Source organism: Neomonachus schauinslandi, chromosome 3 (assembly GCF_002201575.2).
Source record: "Neomonachus schauinslandi chromosome 3, ASM220157v2, whole genome shotgun sequence".
Taxonomy (NCBI): Eukaryota; Metazoa; Chordata; class Mammalia; order Carnivora; family Phocidae; genus Neomonachus; species Neomonachus schauinslandi.
The window spans coordinates 76,127,923-76,152,329 of NC_058405.1; the positions used below are offsets into that span (position 1 = coordinate 76,127,923).

Genomic DNA, 24,407 nt, shown 5'->3' on the forward strand with positions numbered 1-24,407 from the left:
CCTGGGAGCTCTGCCACACTCAGGCACCCCTGGTCTTCCTGTGACCCAGGGGTCTCAAGACCACACTGTCCCAGAGAGGATTCCACCCCCTGCTTAGCCACTGGACCGACGTCCCTCAGCCGAGCTGACTTCTAAAAGTTCTGATTTTGTGCTCCACTGCTCTATTACTTGCTGGTAGCGGCCGACGGAGGCCCCCTCCCCCGCCATCTATCCTCCCGAATATTGCCTCGGATTCAATTCTCCGCATGTCCTACCTTCCAGAAAGTGGTCACTTTTCTGTTCAGAGATCTCTTGCTATTCTTTTCTTCGATCTCCTGTTGATTTTGTAGGTCCGTATCCAGCTGAATTCCTGAGACCAGATGAAATCCAGGTCTCCTACTCCTCTGCCATCTTGCTCCGCCCCCCTGACCCAGCATTTCTATCTCTGGCTCATGACTCCGTGTGGAGTCTCCAAACCCAGCAGATCCCTGTGGTGCGCTCCCGCTTCCTGGAGGAGGAAGGGGAGTCTCCCCAGATCTGCCGCTTGTTGGGTCCCTGCTGGAGGAGCAGTGGCCCAACTTGACAGATGTTTCTACCAGGCTTGTTGGCTCTTAGAGTTAAGAAATCACCAGGTATTACAGGAACACAATGTAGCCTACCTGGTATCAACCAGGGGTTTTAGTTAATTTACTTCATGTTCCAATACTAGGTCACTTGTTTGGCTCTTAACTCAGTAAAGAACCAAGAAAAGGGATACCGAAATGCTTCAGGTGGGATTGTAAGAATTGGGGCTTTTAAACATCTATATTAAGTGGCTTAAAAGGCAAATGATTTAGTTTTGGTTTGAGGTTTCAGTAATCTTGATTGACAAGAGTTGGCCAAGAAGCATAGGTAATGGATGAGAAAAGAAAGCGAAAATATACTAGTTTGGGTTTGAGGTTAGAAGAAGGGAACAAACTGAAGACTGCTAATTCCTTGTTAAATTCCTCTGCTTTCAAGTAAAGACTTAAATGTGTGGTTTGACACAAAACAAAAAATAGAAGGGGCTTTCCTTGATTTGAGTTTTTCTTCAAGTTCACTACAAGGACTCTTTTTTTGCTTTTATGTTCAGATCCATTTTAAGTTTCTTAAATGTTTGCAAGAACCTATTAGAAGTAAGAAAAGAAATTAATGTGTTTTAAAACCATCAAAGGTTGATGCTGGGAAATAGTGGCATGAGTGACCGACGGACATCTTAAAGAGCACAGAAAAATCTTAATTTTTTTTTCAAGTTTTAGTGTTGGAGTCTTCATCAGAGAGGAAAAGTAATCCTTTAAATTATGGCAAGTATATATGCAGTTATTTTATTTAAAATTAAATATGATTTTTGAATAGCCAGTCCATTTGTGTGGCTCCAAAGGTCAAAACAACATTAAAAAGGACTCATTGAGAGATTTTGGTGTCACCCCCGTCCCTGCTCACAGCATTCCCCCTTGCCCTGCCCCATAGAGGGAATCATTTTTAATGTTGTTTAATGTGTCCTGGTGGTGTTTGATTTTGATTTTTAATGCTCGATGACTTTATTTCTTTTCTGCCAATAGTAGTTTCAATGAATCATACTTCATTAATTTTGGTGCTATTTTATATAAGGACATTATTGCAAAGGGGAATTTAGTATTGTTTATTCCTTGCTAAGGTATATTCTCAAAAGTTCAAGAGCATTCACATAATGAGATAGGAATGTTTTATGTTTTAAACTCTTCAGAATACCCTGGGATTTTCACAGACAGATGACACTCTGGTGTTTCAAGATAGTAAAGACTTATTTGATGTGTGAAATTGTATAGTTTATTGGCTAGTGGACGTGCAGTGAGCTGGGTGCTGTTAGTGTTTAAAACAAGAACCTTGAAAACTTTCAAAATAAGCAAAAATATAAAGAAAAACATAGGTAACCCCATATATTCATCTTCCAGATTTAGTAACTACCAAAACTGTGATGGATTTGCTTCATTTATATCTGTTTTTTCCTTTTTCCTTCTCTTTTTTTCTTCCTTCTTGTTACTAAAGTAAACCCTAGACCTCATGGCCTTTCACTGGGATTTTTTTTTTTTTTATGGATCTCTAAGGAATATGGATATTTTCTTACATCACAGCAGCCCCAGCATGACCCAGGAAGGTTCATGGCAGTCCGTTGGCATCATCTAGTACTTAGTCCATATTCATATGTCCTTGATGGTATCAGGTCCATTTTCTCCCAAGCAGCTTGTTGGAACCGATGTGGCCTGCACATTTCATTTGGTTTTTCTGTCTCCTGAGTCTCTTACTCTAGAGCAGGTCTGCATACCTCATGCCCCCATCCCATCTTCTACCTTCTTCATGTTACCGACGACTGGTTGCAGACACCAGGTTACTTGTCCTACAGATTTCCCCAAACTTCTGGATCGATGTGATTGCTTTCTTGTGGTGTCATTTTGCTGCTTCCTCCAATCTGGATGCTATGCCCCACCCCCCATTATTTTTGGTTATTTTGTCTTACTATTGCATTTTAGGTATGACTAATTTTACATGTTGATATAATTTAGGAAGCTGAATGAGAGACTGTTACAAGTAGAAGTCTCACTGCTCTCCTAAGATTTGGCTCCAGTGTCTGTGATGGGGGTTCTATCATATGGTGCCACAGCAGTGTGATGGGGTCATCCTTTCCCTTACACCAGGTGTACTGGTTCACTTGCCCACATCTCTTGGGTGTTGATAAATTTGTACTGTATTTGTTAACTTTAATTTTGATTTATCTTAACTACAGTTTCCGGTGAACTAGGTAGCTAATCTGCACCATTAAGGAACATTGTTCTCTGATTACCAGGAAATTTGGGTGGAGAAACTTTCTTGCCATTAGCCTCAGAAGGCAAGGTAGAAACAACCAAACTGGCAATGACTGATTCTTTATAAAACAGAGAAGGTAAAAAATCTTCTTTATTTTCAGTACAGTCTAATTACCTGAAAGGGGAACAGGTTTTAGTATCATTCACTTCTTTTACTACCTTACCTTGGTTTAACTGGATGAAACTAGCTTTCCCTGTGGCTTTCAAGACTAAACATTTATTTTTAATTTTTTTATTTTTTTAAGATTTTTCTTTATTTATTTGACAGAGAGAGACACAGTGAGAGAGGGAACACAAGCAGGGGGAGAGGGAGAGGGAGAAGCAGGCTTCCCACGGAGCAGGGAGCCCGACACGGGGCTCGATCCCAGGACTCTGGGATCATAACCTGAGCTGAAGGCAGGCACTTAACGACTGAGCCACCCAGGCGCCCCAAGACTAAACATTTTAAAATACCATTGGACTATCACATTAAAGTCATGCTTAGTCACTTCTGATGCCAAAAACATTCTATTTCATTTTCTCTTGGTAAAGTTAGAAATGGTTCCCCATATAGCATTGTTACCTACTCTGCTCCTGCTCAGCGTGCAGTCTCCCTAGCCCACCCATGCCCTCTGTCCGGCCGGCTGGTTCCCGCGGCAGCGAGCCTCCCTAAGCCTTTGCCATTTGGTGCAAAGGTTCTCTCACACCCACTTTCATTTAACCTGCTGAGTAGCATAGGGGAAGACTGAAGCCTCTGGATTCACTGACTGTACTTAATTGAGTTTTTATGTTTTCACTAAGTTCCATGCCAAGATGTGTTTAGAAATAATGTCCAAGTTCTTTCTTTAATCCCAGGTGCATCAGAGGTTGAAATATAAGTCTGACTCATAGATTGTGCTTCATAAGTACAGTGATACATTGACTTTTTTTTAAAGTCCTCAAATTACAGAATTCTTCAGTTGAAAATCTCTGACTAATATTTCTGTGCTTGTTGCAGTGATAGTGTTCCTGATGGGGATTTTGAGATATTGCTAAATTTTATGGCTCCTAATCAGAAAGACCTAATTTTTTTTTATCATTTTACCATGCCGATTATAATATGTTCTAGTTCTTTGAAAATTGAGAATTTATAAACCCATTGGTAAGCATATTTTTAAACAGAACGAATAACAGAGCATTTGTTGAGCTTCATTTAGCAGCCAGGTGGGTAACAGTCATTTTCTTCCTATTTCTTTCTGAGGAAGAAGAATAAAAGGAGTCCAGACATGTTTTACTTCTGGATTCAAATCAGTGGAACATCTTTACAATACATAGTAGTAAAACTCTCTTGTAAAACTATAAAAGAGTTTGAGGTGATGAAAGGGATGGCAATGAAACTAAATCCTCAAAGTACACTTCAGTTTTACTCTGTTTCTATTGGGCTGTGGCTCTGATGGGCCGTAAGGTTTTCCGTGCTGCCTGTAGCACTTTTCTGTCGTTCTGGGGGTTTCAAGATGATAGAGGAGGGATTTCTTACGTGTTGTGTCTATGCAGGTAAGAAAACTGTGGCTGGAGATGCCGTGAGCAGGTATTCATAGGCCAGCGGGTAGCTCCGGTGCTGTGGCTGTGGCCGGGGCTTGGATGGTCTCTGGCATGGATCCTCGAGGGCTTCAGTGACCTGTGGCCACTGAAACGTCCTAGGTGTGATCTGACACTGTGTTGCAGGTGTCAGCTGCGAGCATGAAAGGCAGGGGCCCGCAGGGTGGGCCTGCTGCCCCTTGATTGGTGTGTCATAGGGACCATGCCTCGGTGCCTCAGATCGGGGTTGTAGCTGCTGGAAATTCCTTGGAGCTCTTCACGTCTCTTGCAGCCTTGCTGGACCTTTTCCCATTCTGGTTGTCCTTCAGGAAGGAATTGCCTCTCACTTGTGGGAGTCACAGAGGGCGTGGAGCAACGTGCAGGTGCTGTGATCTCTTTCTTGCTCTCTGAGGTGGCTGAGTCAGCTATAAGGTGATCTTTGCTTGATCGAGCTTGCGTGCCCTCTTTGCTTGAATGCCCGGGAGCCTTTGCTGGTGCTCTTTTTCCTCCTCGAATGCCCTTCCCCCTACACTAGGGAACTCCTCTTTCAACACCCACCCCAGAGGCCACCTCCTTTTCGAACTTCTCCCCAATCCTTACATTGTCATCCTCCCCTTTGGCAGGCACAATTAGCCACAGCCTCATCTTTGTTCCCAAGCCCTTGGTGTGCTGATGCCCCTTGTCACTTGTAATGATGCTTTATGGTTACAGTGCCTGACTCTATTTCGAGGAGTTATCAGGCACATAATAGGTGATTAGTGAATGTTCACTGCACTGATTCAGTCTTCTCGACAAAGTGTTGCTGTAGCTTATGCATGTCCTACTTTTCTGCAGGCACCATGTCAGCACCTTTGCATGAATTATCTGATCATCAGGGGAGCCTGGGAAGTGTTATCCCCATTTTCTTGGTTAGGAAATTGAGGCCCCTGAAAGCCAAGTAACTTGCCCAAAGCACAGAACAAGTAAGAGAGAGAGCCATGATTTTAACTTCAGGGTTCTTTCTCCTAGACTGCTTTGGACTCTTACAGACCTGCCTGAGCCTGTTTCCTCAAGTAAAATTAAGTGATAATTTGTGCTCTACTTGGCTCACAGAATTATGTAGGGAATATGGGAGACTCATGATATGAAAGTACTCTGCAAATTGGAAAGCACTATGCAAATATCCAAACCATCACAAGGATTGCTTCATCCGTTATTCTAACTTTCTTAGATATCATCAGTCTCTTCTATTAACTTCTTTCCCTGTGTCTGCTAAGGTGCTAAGATATCTCCCATCTTTTTTTTTTTTTTTTTAATATTTATTTATTTATTTGAGAGAGAGAATCTTCAAGTAGACTCCATGGCAGAGCATGGAGCCCAACACAGGGCTCAATCTCATGACCTGAGATCATGACCTGAGCTGAAACCAAGAGTTAGATGCTTTACTGACTGAGCCACCCAGGAGCCCCTCCCACATCTTAAAATACAAATAATCACCTTACCCGTCCCGTGACCCTTGGAGAGACTGTAGTCCTTGTTTTTTAGACCTCCCCCAACAGTAGTCCACACTGGATGCTTCCTTTTTCTAATGGCCATAGTCTGAGTATTAGCCCTATCAATCCGTCAGGCTGGTCTTTCCAAGTTATCCAGCTGCCTGCCAGTCATACTGGTCAGTAACTTGTTTTAGCCCTGAACCGTCTAACCTCTGCAGTTTGTGACATTGCTGTTTCCTGTTTCCCAAAATTCTTTCTTCCATACCTGCCCCTGATTCCCTCTTCTCTTTCTCATCACCCTCTTGTTTATCTTTTCTCTTCTCTAAATTGGCAGCCTTAGGAATGCACTCAGGGTTCGAATGCCCTGAGCATGATCAGGAGCCCCTTTCCTCTCATAGTGGTTTCAGAAATGTGAGTAAGAATGAAAGATCCAAATGTCATCTTCCTTTAGTTCTTGAACTTGTAACAGGTCCCTGGGGAAAGGACTTCAGTACTAAGGTACTAAACAGAATCATGCCCTCAGTTCTCTTGTATGGGATCATTTTTTCCTCAACTCCCATATCGTTATGATCCTGTTACAAAGAAAACCTCAGCCGTTTACTTACTCCTTGTTAGAACTTCGGGGAGATTACTTTTCTTCCTGTAAATCATGTAACATGGGGCTAACAATATTACCTTGCAAGATTGTTTTTGCTCTTAAATAAGATACATATACGATAAAGGACTTAGCCCAGTGTCAGAGTGAGTGTTGCTGTCGTCGTCATCATCATCATCATCATCATCATCATCATCATGACTTGGGATAAGCTTTTATTTTGTATTAAATTGAGGGGAAATGTACATATTCGCAATATTGACTCTCCTCTAATCTTTCATAATAATCTTTGCATTCTGGGTTCTGTCCTGTTTACCACTACCAGAATAGTCTTTCTGCAGCACTGCTTGATTTCTCTCTTCTCCCTCGCTGCTAGGGGTGGCTGCTCCCACATCGCGTACGTTCTTAGAGCTCTCCAGCAAATGGTGCGCAGTAACAGCCTTGGCTCTATTCCCCTTCCTGGCTCCTAGTAAAATTAACAAAAAGACCATCAATACAGCTATATCTACATCTATATACAACAAGAGAACAGATCGGCAGGGTGAGATAGGAAATGGGATGATGTGATAGTGGGAATCACAGATAATAACAGATATTATTTAAAGTTGATAAACGAACAAATAAATGCTTAAGTATTTAAAAAAGTGATAGAGATAACCACCAGAGGGGGGAAAACAGACTATTAACACACTGAATTACCAGAAAGAAAAAGAAAATGCTGCCCACAGAGCCAAAGAAAGAAATAAAGGAAATATTAAAAAGAACATAACAGAATTACATTGGTAAAAGTGAGGATGCTGACCATTTTTATACAGTTGATAGGAATGTAAATTAATACAAAGTTTGTTTTGGAGGATGATTTGGAATACCTATTTAAAATCTCAAAATAAAAAATAAATTTCTAAAACCTTTTTTTCTGAATCTCATACTATTTTTTTTTTAAGATTTTATTTATTTAGAGAGTGTGCATGAGTGGGGGGGAAGGGCAGAGGGAAAGGGAGAGAGAGAATCTCAAGCAGACTCTGCACTGAGCGTGGAGCCTGAGGCAGGGCTCAATCCCACAACCTGAGATCATGACCTGAGCCAAAATCAAGACCTGGATGCCCAACCAACTGAGCCACCCAGGCAGCCCACTAAATCTCATACTCTTTGCCATAAGGTCATTTCTGCAATCTGTCTTACAAATGGGCTTGCCTGGTGTGACGAGGGTGTTCGTGGAAACATCTGTGGCAGAGGTAAACTAACAGCAAGCTGACTTACTCAGTAGGAGGAGAGGCAGAGCAGTGCAGGGAGGGTGGCTGGGGTGTGTTTTCCATAGAGAAGTTAAAATCAGTAAAACATGATTACAAGTCTGGTTTCTTTAATCATCACCATGTGTGAGCAATTCCAAACAATGTTGGTGATAAGACACTCCCATTAAAGGTGCTGTACTTACTGGCTTTGCCTCCCCTACTCTGTCCATACACATCAGAGTAGGAGATGTGCTACAGAAGTTATGGCAAATGCTTGGTCATAGATGATTGTATACCCGAGAGAGAGTGAGACAGAGCTTTGTGTACCGAAATGGACAGTATTTAAAATTATATTTTTATTAAAAAAGGAAATTGTGGATTAGCATGAATGGTACATATCTGTATTTATATGTATATGTATGCACACACATGTACATAAACCTTTTTATACAAATAGAATTGGGATACACAAGAAATGGTTAATAGTGGTTACCTGTGGATGGTGGGCATAGTGAGCCAGGGGGTATTATTTGAGATTTTTCTTTTTAAACAGGCAATTTATGTTACTTTATAATACATTTTTTTCTTACTCATTTCAAATTAATACCATTTGCTTTTTAGCATTCATAATCTGTACAGAGTTGAAGTTGTCTGTAGAGTATTACATAAACATATTCTGTACTTAAATTTTTTCTCCAAACTAAATTGTCTTCTTGAATTTTACCTGAATACACTTATGAGTAAGTCAGTAACTATTTGTAGGTCATGGATAGGCTATGTTGTTGTTAGCTTTACTATGTTTCTTTTCTATAAACATAACTGAATAATTTACATGTTTATTATAACCTAAGAAGGTTTGATTTTAAGATCTAGATTCTTTTTATTCTCTTTTATTTATTTTTTCCCCTTTTCCTTTTTTTATGGAGTTAAAATGCACATAATACCAAATTTACTATTTTAGCCATTTTTAAGTGTACATTCCAGAGGTATTTTCATTCACATTGTCATGCAGCCTTCACCTCCATCCATCCCCTAACTCTTTTCATCTTGTAACTTTGAAACCCTGTACCTGTTAAACACTAACTCCACATTCTCCCCTGCCTCCAGCCCCTGGCCACCACCATTTGCCTTTCTGTTTCTATGACTTTGACTAAGTACCTTATGTAAGTGGGATCATACAATGTTTGTCTTTTTGTGACTGGCTTATTTCATGTAAGCATAATGTCCTCCAGGTTCATCCCATGTTATAGCACATTGCAGAATCTCTTTTTTAAGGCTGAATAATCCTCTCTCTCTGTGTGTACACCACATTTTACTTACCCGTTCAGTGGTAGATGGACACTTTGGTTGCTTCCATATTTTAGTTTTTGTGAATAATACTGTGAACATGGGTGTACAAATATCTCTTAGAGAACCTGCTTTCAGTTTTTTGGGTATATACCCAGAAGTAGAATTACTGGATCATAGGGTACTGTTTTCCACAGTGGCGACACCATGTTACATTCTCCCCAGGAGTGCACAAGCATTCCAGTTTCTCCACATTCTTGCTAACGTTGTTTTCTGTTTGTTTTTGTTTTTTTTTTTTCTGCTAGTGGCTATTCTAATGAGTCACTCATGCCAGGTGGTATCTCATTGCAAATGTTGATGCAAATGTTGATGTTGATCATCTTTTCATGTGCTTATTAGCCATTTGTATGTCTTCTTTGGAGAAATGTCAATTCAAGTCCTTTACCTATTTTTGAATTGGGTTGTTTGAGTTTTAGTTCTCTATATATTCTGGATATTAATCCTTTATTAGGTATATGATTTGCAAATATTTTCTCACATTCTTTGGGTTGCCTTTTTACTCTGTGGATAGTGTCTCTTGGTGTACAATTTTTAAAATTTTTATGAGGCCCAGTTTGTCTATTTTTTCCTTTGTTGCCTTTGCCTTTGGTGTTATATCCAAGAAACCATTGCCAAATCCAGCATCATGAAGCTTTATCCTATATTTTCTTCTGAGAGTTTTATTTGGTCCTTGATCCATTTGAGTTAATTTTTGTATATGGTATTAGGTAAGAGTCCAACTTCATTCTGTTGCGTGTGGATATCTCATTTTCCCAACACCATTTGTTGCTCACTGCTCACTGAATGGTCTTGGCACCCTTGTCGAAAATTATTTGACTGTATATGCAAGGGCTTATTTCTGTGCTCTCTATTCTGTTCTGTTGGTCTATGTGTCTGCTTTTATGCCAGTACTACACTGTGTTGATTATGGTATCTTTGTAGTAGGTTTTAAAATCAGGAAGTGTGAGTTCTCTCTGTTTTTTTCTTTTTTAAGATTGTTTTGGCTGTTTGGGATCTCTTGAGATTTCATGTGAATTTCAGGATGAGGTTTCCATTTCTGCAAAAAATGTCATTGGGATTTTGATAGGGATTGCACTGAATCTGTAGATTGATTTGGGTAATATTGACATTTTCACAATATTAGATCTTATAATCCATAACCATGGGGTATATTTTCATTTATTTATGTCTTCCTTAACTTTTTTCAGCAATGTTTTATAGTTTTTATTGTACAAGTCTTTCACTTCCTTGATTGAGTCCTAAGCATTTTATTTTTTGATGTTATTGTAAATGGAATTGTTTTGTAATTTCCTCTTCACATTGTTCATTGTGTATAGAAATGCAGCTGATTTCTTGTGTGTTGATTTTGTTATCTTGCTGCTTTGCTGAATTTATTAGTTCTAGTATATAATTTGTTCCTACATAAAGGATTGCATCATCTGCAGACACATAATTTTACTTCTTCTTTTCCAATTTAGATGTCTTCTGTTTCTTTTTTTTTCTTGCCTAAGTACTCTGTCTAGAATTTCCAGTACTGTGTTGAATAGAAGTGGTGAAAGTAGGCAATCTTGCCTTGTTCCTGATTTTAGAGGAAAAGCTTTCAGTTTTTTGCCATTGACTATGATGTTTGCTGTGGGATTTTTATATTTGGCTTTTATTATGTGGAGGTAGTTTCCTTTATTCCTATTATGTTTAGTGTTTTTATCATGAGAGGGTATTGAATTTTGTCAGATGCTTTTTCTGCATCAATTGGGATGATCATGTGGGATTTTTTCATTCATTTTGTTGATGTGGCATATTGCATTGATTGATTTTTCATATGTTGAACTATGCTTGCATTTCAGGAATAAATCCCACTTGGTTGTGGTGTATGATCCTTTTAGTGTACTGTTGAGTTTGGTTTGCTCATATTTTGTTCAGGATTTTTGCATCAATATTCATCAAGGATATTGGCCTTTTCTTTAGTAATTTTCTTTTCTTGTAATGTCTTTGGTTTTGGTATCAGGGCTGTGCTGACCTCATAGAATGTGTTAGGTAGTATTCCCTCTTTAGTTTTTGGGAAAAGTTGAAGAGGATTGGTATTAGTTCTTTAAATGTTTGGTAAAACTCATCATGAAGCCATCAGGTCCAGGGCTCTTCTTTGTTGGAAAATTTTTGATTCCTGATTCAGTCTCCTTACTATTTATAGGTCTATTCAGATTGTCTGTTTCTTCATGATTTAGTCTTCCTAGGTTTAGTGTTTCTAGGAATTTGTCCATTTCATGTAGGTTTTCCAATTCTTTGGTGTATAATTGTTCATAGTACCCTCATAATTTTCTTTTATTTCTGTAGAATTGGTAGTAATGCCCCCACTTTCATGTCTGATTTTAGTAATTTGAGTCTTCTCTCTTTTTTTCTTAGTCCATCTAGCTAATGGTTGTCAATTTTGTTGATCTTTTCAAAGAACCAGCTTTTGGTTTCATTGATTTTTTTCTATATTTCTGTTCTCTATTTCATCTATCTCTACTCTGATCTTTATTTCTTTCCTTCTGCTAGCTTTGGGATTAGTTTGTTCTTCTTTTTTCTTAATTTTATTTTTTATTATGTTATGTTAATCACCATAAATTACATCATTAGGCTATGATGTAGTGTTCCATGATTCATTATTTGCATATAACACCCAGTGCTCCATGCAGAATGTGCCCTCTTTAATACCCATCACCAGACTAACCCATCCTCCAACTTCACTCCCCTCTAGAACCCTCAGTTTGTTTTTCAGAGTCCATCGTCTCTCATGGTTCATCTCCCCCTTCGATTTCCCCCCCTTCATTCTTCCCCTCCTGCTATCTTCTTCTTCTTCTTTTTTTTTTAACATATAATGTATTATTTGTTTCAGAGGTACAGATCTGTGATTCAACAGTCTTGCACAATTCACAGTGCTCACCATAGCACATACCCTCCCCAAAGTCTATCACCCAGCCGCCCTATCCCTCCCAACCCCCACCATTCCAGCAACCCTCAGTTTGTTTCCTGAGATTAAGAATTCCTGTTCTTCTTTTTTCTAGTTCCTTTATTTGCAAAATTAGGTTGTTGGTTTGAGATCTCTCTCTTTTTTTAAATGTAAGCATTTATAGCTGTAAATTTTCCCTTTAGCACCACTTTTGCTGCATCTCATAAGTTTTGGTATGTTGTGTTTTTATTGTCATTCATCTCTAAGTATTTCCTAATTTCCCTTACTATTTCTTCTTTGATCCATTGGTTGTTTAAAATATGTTGGTTAATTTCCACAGTTTGTGAACTTTTCAGTTTTTTTTCATGTTACTGATGTCTAACATCATCCTGTTGTGATCTGAGAAGATGCTCTGTATGATATCTATTTTTTTAAATCTATCAAGACTTAATTTGTGGCCTAACATATGTTCTCTCCTGAAAAATGTCACGTGTGCACTTAGGAAGGATGTGTGTGCTGCTGTTGTTGGGGGAGTGTTCTGTATATAAGTGTTAGATCTAGTTGGTTTGTTGTGTTAAGTCCTCTATTTCCTTATTTATCTTCTGTCTTGTTGTATCCATGATGATGAGTGGGGTATTGAAATATCTATTATTGTAGAAAGTCTGTTTATTTCTCCCTACAATTCTCTCCATTTCTGCTTCATATATTTTGATGGGCTGTCATTGTGTATATGTTTTTAATTGTTATATTTCCTCATTCTGTTGAACCTTTAATTAACATTTGTGTCCTCCTTTGTCTCTTCTATAATCTCTCTTATGCTCTTTTGGTTACTATTTGCATGGAATATCTTTTTATGTTCTTTCACTTTCAACCTGTCTGTGTTTTTGGATCTCAAGTGAATCTCTCGTAGACAGCATAGAGTTGGATCATGTGTTTTACATGTCCATTTACATTGTAAAGTACTGATAAAAACGGATTTACTTCTGTCATTGTGCTGTTTTTTTCTCTACGGCTTATAGATTTTTATTTCTTCATTTCCTGCATTCCTGTCTTTTTGTGTGTGTGTTCAGTTGATTTTTTTGTAATGAAATGTTCCTTTGTAGTTTCTTTTGAGTATATTATATAGTTGTTTTCTTTGTGGTTGCCATGGGGATTACATTTAACATCTTAAAATGATAACATTTTAATTTTAATTTATAGCAGCTTAACCTCAGTAACCTCACAGAAAGTGCTCCTTTACAGCTCTGTACCCACCCCTTTCAGCTGTTAATGTCACAAGAATTACATCTTTACACATTGTGTGCCCCAAAACATAAACCAGGAATTCGTTCAACTGCATTGTTTCCTTGATTATGTAGAAAACAAGATTTAGAGTTACAACCAAAGTTACAGTAATATGGGATTTTACATTAATAATTGTTTTTTTCTTTAATTGGTCTCTTAAATCTTGTAGAAAACAGAAAGTATAGTTATAAACTATTGTTATAATAATAGCTTTTGTAATTGCTCATGTATTTACTTTAACTGACATCTTTATTTCTCCATATGATTTCAGTTACTGTCTAGTGTCCTTAAATTTTACTTTGTAGGACTCCCTTGATCATTTTTTGCAGGACAGGTCTAGTGGTCATGAACTCCCTCAGCTTTTGTTTATCTGGGAATGTCTTGATTTCTTCTTCACTTTTAAAGGACAGTTTTCCCAGATATAGGATTCTTGATTTTTTTTTTTTTTAAAGATTTTATTTATTTATTTGACAGAGAGAGACACAGCGAGAGAGGGAACACAAGCAGGGGGAGTGGGAGAGGGAGAAGCAGGCTTCCCGCCGAGCAGGGAGCCCGATGCGGGGCTCGATCCCAGGACCCTGGAATCATGACCTGAGCCGAAGGCAGGCGCTTAACGACTGAGCCACCCAGGCGCCCCCTTTTTTTTTTTTTTTTGTAGCACTTTGACTGTATTAGTCCACTGTCTTCTGGGCTCCAAAGTTTGTGATGAGAAATATGCAGAAAATTTTATTGAGTATACCTTGTATGTGATGATTTGCTTCCGTTGCTGCTTTTAAGATGTATCCTTCATCTTTGGCTTTTGAAAGTTTTATTATATTATGTCTTGGTTTGGGTGTCTTTGAATTCATTTTTCTTGGAGTTCGTTGAGCTTCTTGAATGTTTATATTCATGTCTTTCTTAAAATTTGGAAAGTTTTCAGCCATTATTTCTTCAAATATTCTCTCTGCCCCCTTTTCTCTATCTTTTCCTACTGGGACACCCATGATATGTATGTTGGTCCTTTTTATGGTTTTCCATTGGTCTCTAGGCTCTCTTCACTTTTCTTCAGTTTTTTTTTTCTTTCTGTTCATCAGCTTTTCATTTTCCTGTCTTAGTGTCACTGCTTCTTTCTTCTGCCTGCTCACATCTGCCTTTGAATCCCTTCAGTGAATTTTTCATTTCAGGTATTGTGCCTTTCAGCTTCAGAATTTCTTTTTGGTTTCTTTTTAGGTTTTTTTCTGTCCCTTTATTGACATTTTTGTTTTGTTCACACATTGTTTTCTTGAACTACTCCACCTCTTTTTGGGCATCCTTAAGGTAGTTGTTTTAAAGTCTTTGTCTAATATATCTGCCATTCAGTCTTTTTCAGGGACAGAGCTGTTGAATTATTTCTTTCCTTTGAGTGGGCCATACTTTCCTGTTTCTTTGTATGCCTTGTGATGTTTTTGTTGATCACTCCCTCAGCATTTGCTGGGTTTTATGTTATTGTTTTAGTTTATTGTTTTTGTGGTTTTGATTGTTGTAAGCTGTCTCTGTGCTTGGGATCAGCCTGAGATGTAAACTTAATGTCTTCTCAGCTCTTTTTGAGCCTTTCTCTGGACATGTGCACTTTCTAATTTTCCCCATAGATGCATTTGTTTTTGAATGTTCCACTCTTTGATGTCTGGTTCCAAAAAGGGGAAAAGTGAAAAATGAAGAAGGGAAAAAAACATGAGTCTTTTACATCTGGGAGTCACTTGAGCTGGAGAGGGAGGCTTGCAACAATGGGGGGAGGTATAGCAATGGCTGCCTGCCTCTCAGACCTCTAAAAGCAGAAGCAGCAATCAGCTGTCAGAGCACAGATCCCCCAAATTTGGGGGACAGAGTCCTTTTTGCCCACCCTAATCCCACACACTGTGTGTAAGCTGCTTCAGGAATAGGTGCACAGCTGCCTGCCATGTGGCTGAGGATGGGATAGGTAGGTGCTGCTGTCCTAGGAGCCAAATTTGACCATAGTTTATACTTCAGGCCTTCCCCTGGAAGCTGAATGCTTTCAACAGACTCCAGAGTCCAGATTCTACCAGTGCACTTGTCTAGGTGGGGAGACAGATTACTGATGCTTCCTTCTTGGCATCTTCCCAGAATCCTCTATTTTTTGGTTTTGTTTTTCTTTTTATTTTTATTACCTGGCAATCAGAAGGTGAATTACGTTTTTATTATTTTATTTTTTTAAATTTTTAAAAAGATTTTATTTATTTATTTATGAGAGACAGAGAGAGAGAGAGAGGCAGAGGGAGAAGCAGGCTCCCAAGGAGCAGGGAGCCTGATGCGGGACTCGATCCCAGGACCCTGAGATCATGACCTGAGCTGAAGGCAGACGCCCAACCATCTGAGCCACCCAGGCGCCCTGAATTATGTTTTTAAATCAAATTTTCTAGCTTCGAGTGCTATATGGTTAATTTTTATTTCTATTTATTCCAGTTCTGTCTATGGTTTGAACCTGTTTTTTTTTTTCTTTAAGGTCAGTCCAGCTTGATTCAGTATCAAAACAGATAAGTGAGGTATTTATTTTTCACAAAACTAAGTTCTGTTTTCATATTTTTTAAATTCATCCAAACAAGTGTATTTTGAGTGCTGATGAGACAATTGCTAACCCTCAAAAAGGTACCTTCCAGTTACCCATGGTCTTTTTGATGCTCAATCTAATGTGAAAATTTGTGCTGTGTAGCCTAAAAAAGGATCTTTTTTAAGGCCATTAAATTCAAATGGTGACTACGATATTAGGACCATTTCAGTTATCACTGAAGGAAACCCAGTTTAAACTAACTTATGCAGAAGAGAGAACTGATTTATTCATGTAACTGAGAAATCTAGGGGTAAAGTTTAGAAACATTTGCAACCAGGGGTATAGGAGTACTTAGATTGGCCAGGCCAAGGTCCTGTGCATGTGGCTGCAACTGTAGGGTCTATAAGTGGTCACTGCTGCAGCAGCACCTGGAAGTGTTTCCCGCATGGAAGAGGGGTTCTGTAATCAGGAGAACTATGTGCAAATAGGTGTCATCGAGCTCCTCCTCCTTTGCCTCTTTTCTCCCTCCTTCTCATCCGCTTAACTAGTACTCATTGAGAACTTGCTCTGTGCACTTTTCTAAGAATTCTATATGTATTACCTCATCTGAAACCTTGCAACAACCACATGAAGTAAGTATGGTTATATCCCAATTTTCACACATGACCCAACTGAAACATGGTGAAGGAAATAATTTGCTTAGGATCATGCAGCAAGTGGCATACAGTCATGTTTCAGACTCAGGCCTAATAGTTCCAATCTGGTGCTCTTAAATCAGTACTCTTTCATCTTTCTAGATACAGAAACTCTTTTCCCCATTCCATGAATTTTAAAAATACACTTTACCACACATAGTAATATTAGCCCACATTCTAGAAAAAGGTACATAGTTCTATCCAAAGTCCCATCCAAGTGGGGCTCATATAGGCAAACTGGGCAGAGCAGGAAGCTGCTTCTCTGGGAGTGTATGGTGGTGCTGCTGCCCTCTTCCCTTTGCTTTGACATCTAGTGATCTTCTGGTTTGCCTGTGCTGCTTGGAAGCACTTTCTGGAGCCCAGTTCCTCCAGTTGATCTCTTTTCCCAGACCCAGCCAGTTCCTCTGGACTCCTAGGGTCACTTCTTTTCCTTGGATGATCTTACTTCTATGTTCTGGTTCCCCACGGGCCTGCCTGGGATGGTTGTGGGGTGACTCCGCTGGACAGATTTAGTAGTAACCTTGACATTCCTGATTACTTCCCTTTTTCACCTCCTAAGAATGTGTATGCTTATTGTTCACTTTTGAATATCCACTGTCCTAAAATTCAAATACAAAGAGACTTCTGACAAGTTTGAATAACAGGAACCAAATTTACCTCCTGCATGCACAACTAAAATCACTCTCATCAAACATATGAGACAGTGGTGTTCAGATGTGGTAAAGCTGTCAGTGTAAGCCCGTGATCCCTGCAAGAGGGAAAACAAACGAGTGACCTTCCAATGGCCCCCGCTCACTTCTTGGAGGAACTTCCCAATTATAGCCAAGCAGTGGGGCCTGCAAGTGGACCACAGTGGTCTCCCTGGGCAGAGCCATTAGAACTGGGGAGCCATGGGGGCCAAGGACCTGCAGTCCAGAGAGGGGAGCACTGCACCAACAGCAAGGGAAGAACCCTATGAAAGGAGCCAGGGTTTCCTGCATCACTGCAGCTCACGCAGGGCCATGGGTTCTTCATGTTCCCATCGGCCAAAGTGAAAAAACTTGATAATTTGTGGAATAGTCAGTAGAATCCTCAGAAAGGTACCACCTCATTAGTGGAACAAAATTAAGCCTAGACTTATCGTAGCTCTGGTCCCTTTAAAAAATCAGGCCTCTCTCAAGTATGGTTTCTTAACAGTGGCACTGTTTTTTGTTTGTTTGTTTTTTTGTTTTTTAAGTAATAAACTTTTATTTTCAGGGAAGTTTTAGGTTTATAGAAAATTTGCGTGCAAAGTATAGAGAGTTCCTATAAATCCCCTTTATCCTCTCACAGTTTTCCCTGTTATTAACATCTTTTATTAGTGTGGCACATTTGCTATAATCGGTAAGATAATATTTTAACTCAGGTCCATAGTTTACATTAGGGCTTCCTCTCTGTTGTTCCGTCTATGAGTTTTGACAAATGTGTAATGGCAGGGATCTACCATGACAGTGTCATACAGCATCATTTCACTGCTGTAAAAATCCCCTGTGTTCCACCTACTCATCCCTACTGCCTCCTCCCGCCCCCAGTCCCTGGCAACCACTGATCCTTTTACTGAAAATTTTGCCTTTTCCATAATGTCATGTAGTAGGAATCATATGGTCTGTAGCCTTTTCAGATTGGCTTCTTTCACTTAGCAAAATGCATTTAGGGTTTCTCTATGTCTTCTCATGTTTTGGTTGCTCATTTCTTTTTAGTGTGGTTATTCCATTTTGTAGAATTTAAAATATATATTTTTTTATTCATTCACTTATTCATTGTTTATTTATCCATTCACCTATTGAATGACCTTTTAGTTACTCCCAGGTTTTGGCAATTATGAATAAAGCTGTTGGGAATATTTATGTGCAGGTTTTTGGATGTGTTTTCAACACATTTGAGTAAATACCAAGGAGTGTGATTGCTGGATCGTATGATAGCAGTATGTTTGGTTTTGTAAGAAACTGCCAACTGTCTTTTAAAGTGGCTGTATCATTTTGCATTCCCACCAGCAATGAATGCGAGTTTCTGTCGCTCTACATCCTTGCCAGCATTTGGTGTTGTCAGCGTTTTGGATTTTGGCAGTTCTGCTAGGTGTGTTGTGGCATCTCATTGTTGTTTTAATTTGCATTTCCCTGATGACATGGATGTGTGGAGCATCTTTTCATATTCTTATTTGCCATCTGTAAGACTTCTTTGGTGAGGTTAGTTTAGGCAGACCTTTTGTTTACTTTTTATCAGGTTTTTTCTTGTCTTGCTATTGAGTTTTAAGAGTGTTCTATATGTTTCAAATACCAGTTTTTATCAGATATGTGTTTTGCAAAGATTTTCTTCTAGTCTGCTACAGCTTGTCTTTTCTTCCTCTTAACAGTGTCTTTTGCAGAGCAGAAGTTTTTAATTTTAATGGAGTACAGTTTATCAATTTCTTCTTTCATGGATTGTGCTTTTGGTGCTATCTCTAAAAAGACATTGTCAAACCCAAGGTCACTTAGATTTTTCTCCTGTATTATCTTCTAGGTGTTTATAGTTTTGTGTTTTACATTTAGGTCTGTGATGCATTTTGTGTCAATTTTTCTGAAAGGCATAAGGACTGTGTTTAGATTTACTTTTTGCAATGTAGATGTTCAGTTGTTCCAGCACCATTTGTTGAAAAGACTGTCCTTTCTCCATTATATTGTCTTTGTTCCTTTGTCAAAGATTAGGTGACTCTATGTGTTTGTGTCTATTTCTGTTCCATTGATCTATTTGTATATTCTTTTGCTAATTCCACACTGTTTGGATTACTAGAGCTTTATAGTAAGTCTTGAAGTTGGGTAGTGTCAGTCCGATTTTTTCTTCCTCTTCAATATTGTGTTTGCTCTTCTGGGTCTTTTGCCTCTCATATAAACTTTAGGATCAGTTTGTCGAAATCCACAAAATAATTTGCTGGGATTTTGACTGAGATTGCAATGAATCTATAGATCACACTGGGAAAAGTTGACATCTTAGCAACAGTGAGTTTTCCTATCCATGGTCTTGGAATAGCTCTTTACTTATTTAGATCTTTGCTTTCTTTCATCAGAGTTTTGTAGTTTTCCTCATATAGATCTTGTTCATTTTTAAAATTTTATTTTTTATTCAAGTATAATTAACATACAGTGTTATATTAGTTTCAGGTATACAATATAATGATTCAGCAGTTCTATACATTTCTCAGTGCACCCATTTTTTTCTCTGTATTTAAAAGTTATTTATTTATTTTTTTTAAGATTTTATTTATTTGAGAGAGAGAGAATGAGAGACAGAGAGCATGAGAGGGAGGAGGGTCAGAGGGAGAGGCAGACTCCCTGCCGAGCAGGGAGCCCGATGCGGGACTCGATCCAGGGACTCCAGGATCATGACCTGAGCCGAAGGCAGTCGCTTAACCAACTGAGCCACCCAGGCGCCCCAAAAGTTATTTTTTAACAATAGCCAAACTATGCAAAGAGCCCAAATGTCCATCAAAAGAAGATGTGGTATATATACACAATGGGATGTTACTCAGCCATAAAAAGAATGAAATCTTGCCAATTGCAATGATGTAGATGGAACTAGAGGGTATTATGCTAAGTGAAATAAGTTAGACTGAGAAAGACAAATACCATATAATCTCACTTGTATGTGGAATTCAAGAAACAAAACAGATGAATATATGGGAGGGGGAAAAAGAGAGAGGGAAACAAATCATTAGAGACTCTTAAAGATAGAGAACAGACTGAAGGTTGATAGAGGGAGGTGGGTAGGGGATGGGCTAGATGGATGACGGGTATTAAGAAGGGCACTTGTTATGACGAGCACTGAATGTTGTAAGTAAGTGATGCATCATTGAATTCTACTCCTGAAACCAATATTGTACTGTGTTGACTAAAATTTAAATAAAAATTTGAAGGAAAAAAAAGCAATAAAAAAATAAGTCTTTTTTTTGTCTGCCTCTTTTTTGTTTGTATGTTTTGTTTTTTAAATTCAACATATGAGTGAAATCATGTAGTATTTGTCTTTTTCTGACTTGTTTCACTTAGCATTATATATACCCTCTAGGCCCATCCATGTTGTTGCAAATGGCAAGATTTATGTTTTTTTTTATGGCTGAGTAGTACTCCATTACACAGACACACACACACACTATATATATATACACACACACATACATACATACATATATATATTTATCTGTGGGTGGATGGATACTTGGGTTGCTTCCATATCTTGGCTAAAGTAAACAGTGATGCAATAAACATGGAGCATATATATATTTTTGAATTAGTGTTTTCATTTTCTTTGGGTAAATACCTAGTAGTGGCATTACTGGATCATATGGTAATTCTATTTTTAATTTTTTGAAGAACCTCCATTGTTTTCCACAATGGCTGCACCAATTTACATTTCCACCACCAGTACACAAGGTTTCCTTTTTCTTCACATCCTCATCAACACTTGTTATTTCTTGTGTTTTTTATTTTAGTCATTCTCATTGATGTAAGGTGATGTCTCATTGTCCATTTGATTTGCATTTCCCTGATGATGAGTGATGTTAAGTATCTTTTCATGTATCTCTTGGTCAATTATATGTTTTCTTTGGAAAATGTCTATTGAGGTCCTCTGCTCATTTTTTAATTGGATTATTTGGGTTTTTTTTTTTTGGTGTTGTATAAATTCTTTATATATTTTGGATATTAATTCCTTATCAGATATATCATTTGTAAATATCTTCTTGATACAGTAGGTTGCCTTTTTGTTTTATTGGTGGTTTCCTTTGCTGTGCAAAATCTTTTTATTTTGGTGTAGTCCCAATAGTTTAATTTTGCTTTTGTTTCCCTCGCCAGAGGAAACATATCTAGAAAAGTGTTTCTACACCCAATGTCAAAGAAATTACCGCCTATGTTTTCTTCTAGGAATTTTATGCCTATGTTTCACATTTAGGTCTTTAATCCATTTTGAGTTTATTTTTGGGTATGGTATAAGAAAGTGGTCCAGTTTCATTCTTTTGCATGTAGCTTTCCAGTTTTTCAGCACTATTTGTTGAAGAGACTATTTTTTCCCCATTGTATATTCTTGCCTCCTTTGTCATAGATTGACCATAAAAGTTTGGGTTTATTTCTGGACTCTCTATTCTGGTGATCTATTTGTCTATTTTCATGCCAGTACCATACTTTTTTGATTACTTTAGCTTTGTAGTATATCTTGAAATTTGGATACTTCCAGCTTTGTTCTTCTTTCTCAAGATTGCTTTGGCTATTTTGGATCTTTTGTGGTTACATACAAATTTTAGGATTATTTTTTCTAGGTTTGTGAAAAATGCTGTTGGTATTTTGATAAGGATTACATTAAATCTGTAGATTGCTTTGGCTAGTATGGACATTTTAACCATATTTGTTCTCTCAATCCATGAGCATGGTATACTTTTCCATTTGTTTGTGTCATCTTCAATTTCTTTCATCAGTGTTTTATAGTTTTTGTAGTATAGATCTTTCACCTTCTTAGTTAAGTTTATTCCTAGGTATCTTGTTTTTGATACAATTGTAAATGGAATTATTTTATTACTTTCTCTTTCTGCTACTTTATTATTAGTGTATAGAAATGCAACAGATTTATGTATATTAGTTTTGTATCCTGTGACTTTACTGAATTCATTTATCAATTCTAGCAGTCTTTTTGGTGGAGTCCTTAGGGTTTTCTATATATAGTATCATATCATCTGTAAATAGTGAAAGTTTTACTTCTTCCTTACCAATTTGGATGCTTTTCATTTTTTATTCTTATCTGATTGCTATGGCTAGGACTTCCAGTACAATGTTGAATAGTAATGAGAATGGGCACCTTTGTCTTATTCCTAATCTTAGAGGAAAAAGCTCTCAGTTTTTCACCCTTGAGGATAATGTTAGCTATGGGTTTTTCATATATACCCTTTATTATGTTGAGGTATGCTTTCTCTAAATCTACTTTGTTGAGAGTTTTTACATTATGAATGGATGTTCTAATTGTCAAACATGTTTTTAAAAGATTTATACCTAAATATTTCAGGGTAGTTTTTTTTTTTTTCCTGCTGTTAATATAAATGATATTGTATTTATAATTCCAAATGTCAGTGTTTATTGTTGGTATATAAGAAAGGAATTGATTTTTGCATATTAAATTTGTATCTTGCAACTGTGTTATAATTGCTTATTAGTTCCAGGAGTTTGTTAGTTCTTTGGGAAGTTTTCTAGATAATGATGTCATTTGTGAACAAAAGCAGTTTTCTTTCTTTCTTTATCTCTAAAACTTTTATTGTCTTATTGCATTAGCTAGATCCTCCAGCATGATATTGAATAGGAGTAGTGAGAAGAAACATCCTTGCCTTGTCCCTGATCTTTGCAGGAAAGCATCTAGTTTTCTCACCACTAAGTATGATGTTTAGTGCAAGTTTTCTGTAAGTGTTCTTATCAAGTGAGGAAGTTCCCCTCTATTCCTTGTTTGCTGAGAATTTTTATCTGAATGTGTGTTGGATTTTTTCAGATGTTTTTTCTGAATCTGTTGATATGATCATAAGATTTTTCCTTTTTAGTCTCTCAATGTGGTAGATTACATTAATTGATTTTTAAAAGTTGAACCTGCTTTGCATATCTGGGATAAATTTCAGTTGGTCATGGTGTATAATTGTTTATAATTATAATATAATTGTGTATAAAACAATTTGATTTGCTGATATTTTCTTGAAAAAATATTTTTGCATCTGTGTTCATGAGAGATATTGGTCTGTAGTTTTCCTCTCCTGCTGTGTATTTAGTTTTTGTTAAGGTAATGCTGGCCTCATAGAGTGAATTAGGAAGCTTTCGCTTCTATTTTCTGGAAAAGATTGTAAAGAATTGGTGTAATTTGTTCCTTAAGTTGGGTAGAATACACCAGTGAATCCATCTGGGCCTGGTGTTTTCTGTTTTGGAAGGTTATTAATTATTGATTCAACTTCTTCAGTAGATATAGGCCAACTTAGATTGTGTATTTCTTCTTGCATGAGTTTTCGTAGATTGTGTCTTTCCAGGAATTGATCCATTTCATGTAGGTTATCAAACCTGTGAGCATCAAGTTGTCATAATATTCCTTTATCTTCCTTTGATGCCCATTTTATCAATAGTGGTATATCCTCTCTCTTATTTCTGATATTAGTAATTTGTCTTCTCTCTCTCTCTTCCTCTTAGTTAACCTGGATAGAGGTTTACAAATTATCTTGATATTTTCAAGGAATCAGCTTTTGGTTTTATTATTTTTTTCTATTAATTTTTTTTATTCAATTTTATTGGCTGCTTCTCTAATTTTAAAAATATGTTTTTCTTCTCATTACTTTGGATTTAATTTGTTCTTCTTTGTCTAGTTTCCTAAGGTATAAGCTTAAATTATTGACTTTAGATCTTTCTTCTTTTCTAATATATGCATTAACTGCTTTGAATATTCTTGTAAGCATTGCTTTCATTGCATCCCACAGATTTATATAAGTTGTATTTTCATTTTCATTTTGACCAAAATATTTAAAAATTTTCCTTGAGCCTTCTTTTATCCATGTGTTAATGAGGAGTGTATTGTTTAATCTCTAAATATTTTGGGATTTTCCAGCTATCTTTCTGTTATTGATTTCTAGATTAATCCAATTATGGTCTGAGAGCATTCATTGTATGATATCTGTTCTTTTAAATTGTTAAGATGTATTTAATTTCCCACAATGTGGTCTCTCTTGAGTAAGATTCCTTGTGATCTTCAGAAGAATGTGTATGCCACTGTTGTTGGATAAACATTGCTTAGATGTCTTTTATATTCAGTTAATTGATGGTGCTGTTCAGTTCAACATGTCCTTACTGATTTTCTGCCTCTTGGATCTACATTTCTGACAGGTGGATGGTGAAGTCTCCAACTATAATACTGGATTCATCTGTTTCTTCTTGTATTTCTGTCAGTTTTTGCCTCATGTATTTGATGTCCTGTTAA

At 37.6% G+C, this 24,407-nt stretch overlaps 1 protein-coding gene across 1 annotated transcript in view; it reads left to right on the forward strand.

Annotated features, from left to right (window-relative positions):
- The window catches only part of LOC110570250 (mitochondrial intermediate peptidase), a 190,048-nt gene that overhangs the window by 41,198 nt on the left and 124,443 nt on the right, over window positions 1-24,407 (forward strand). The gene's annotated exons all lie outside the window — the stretch shown is intronic.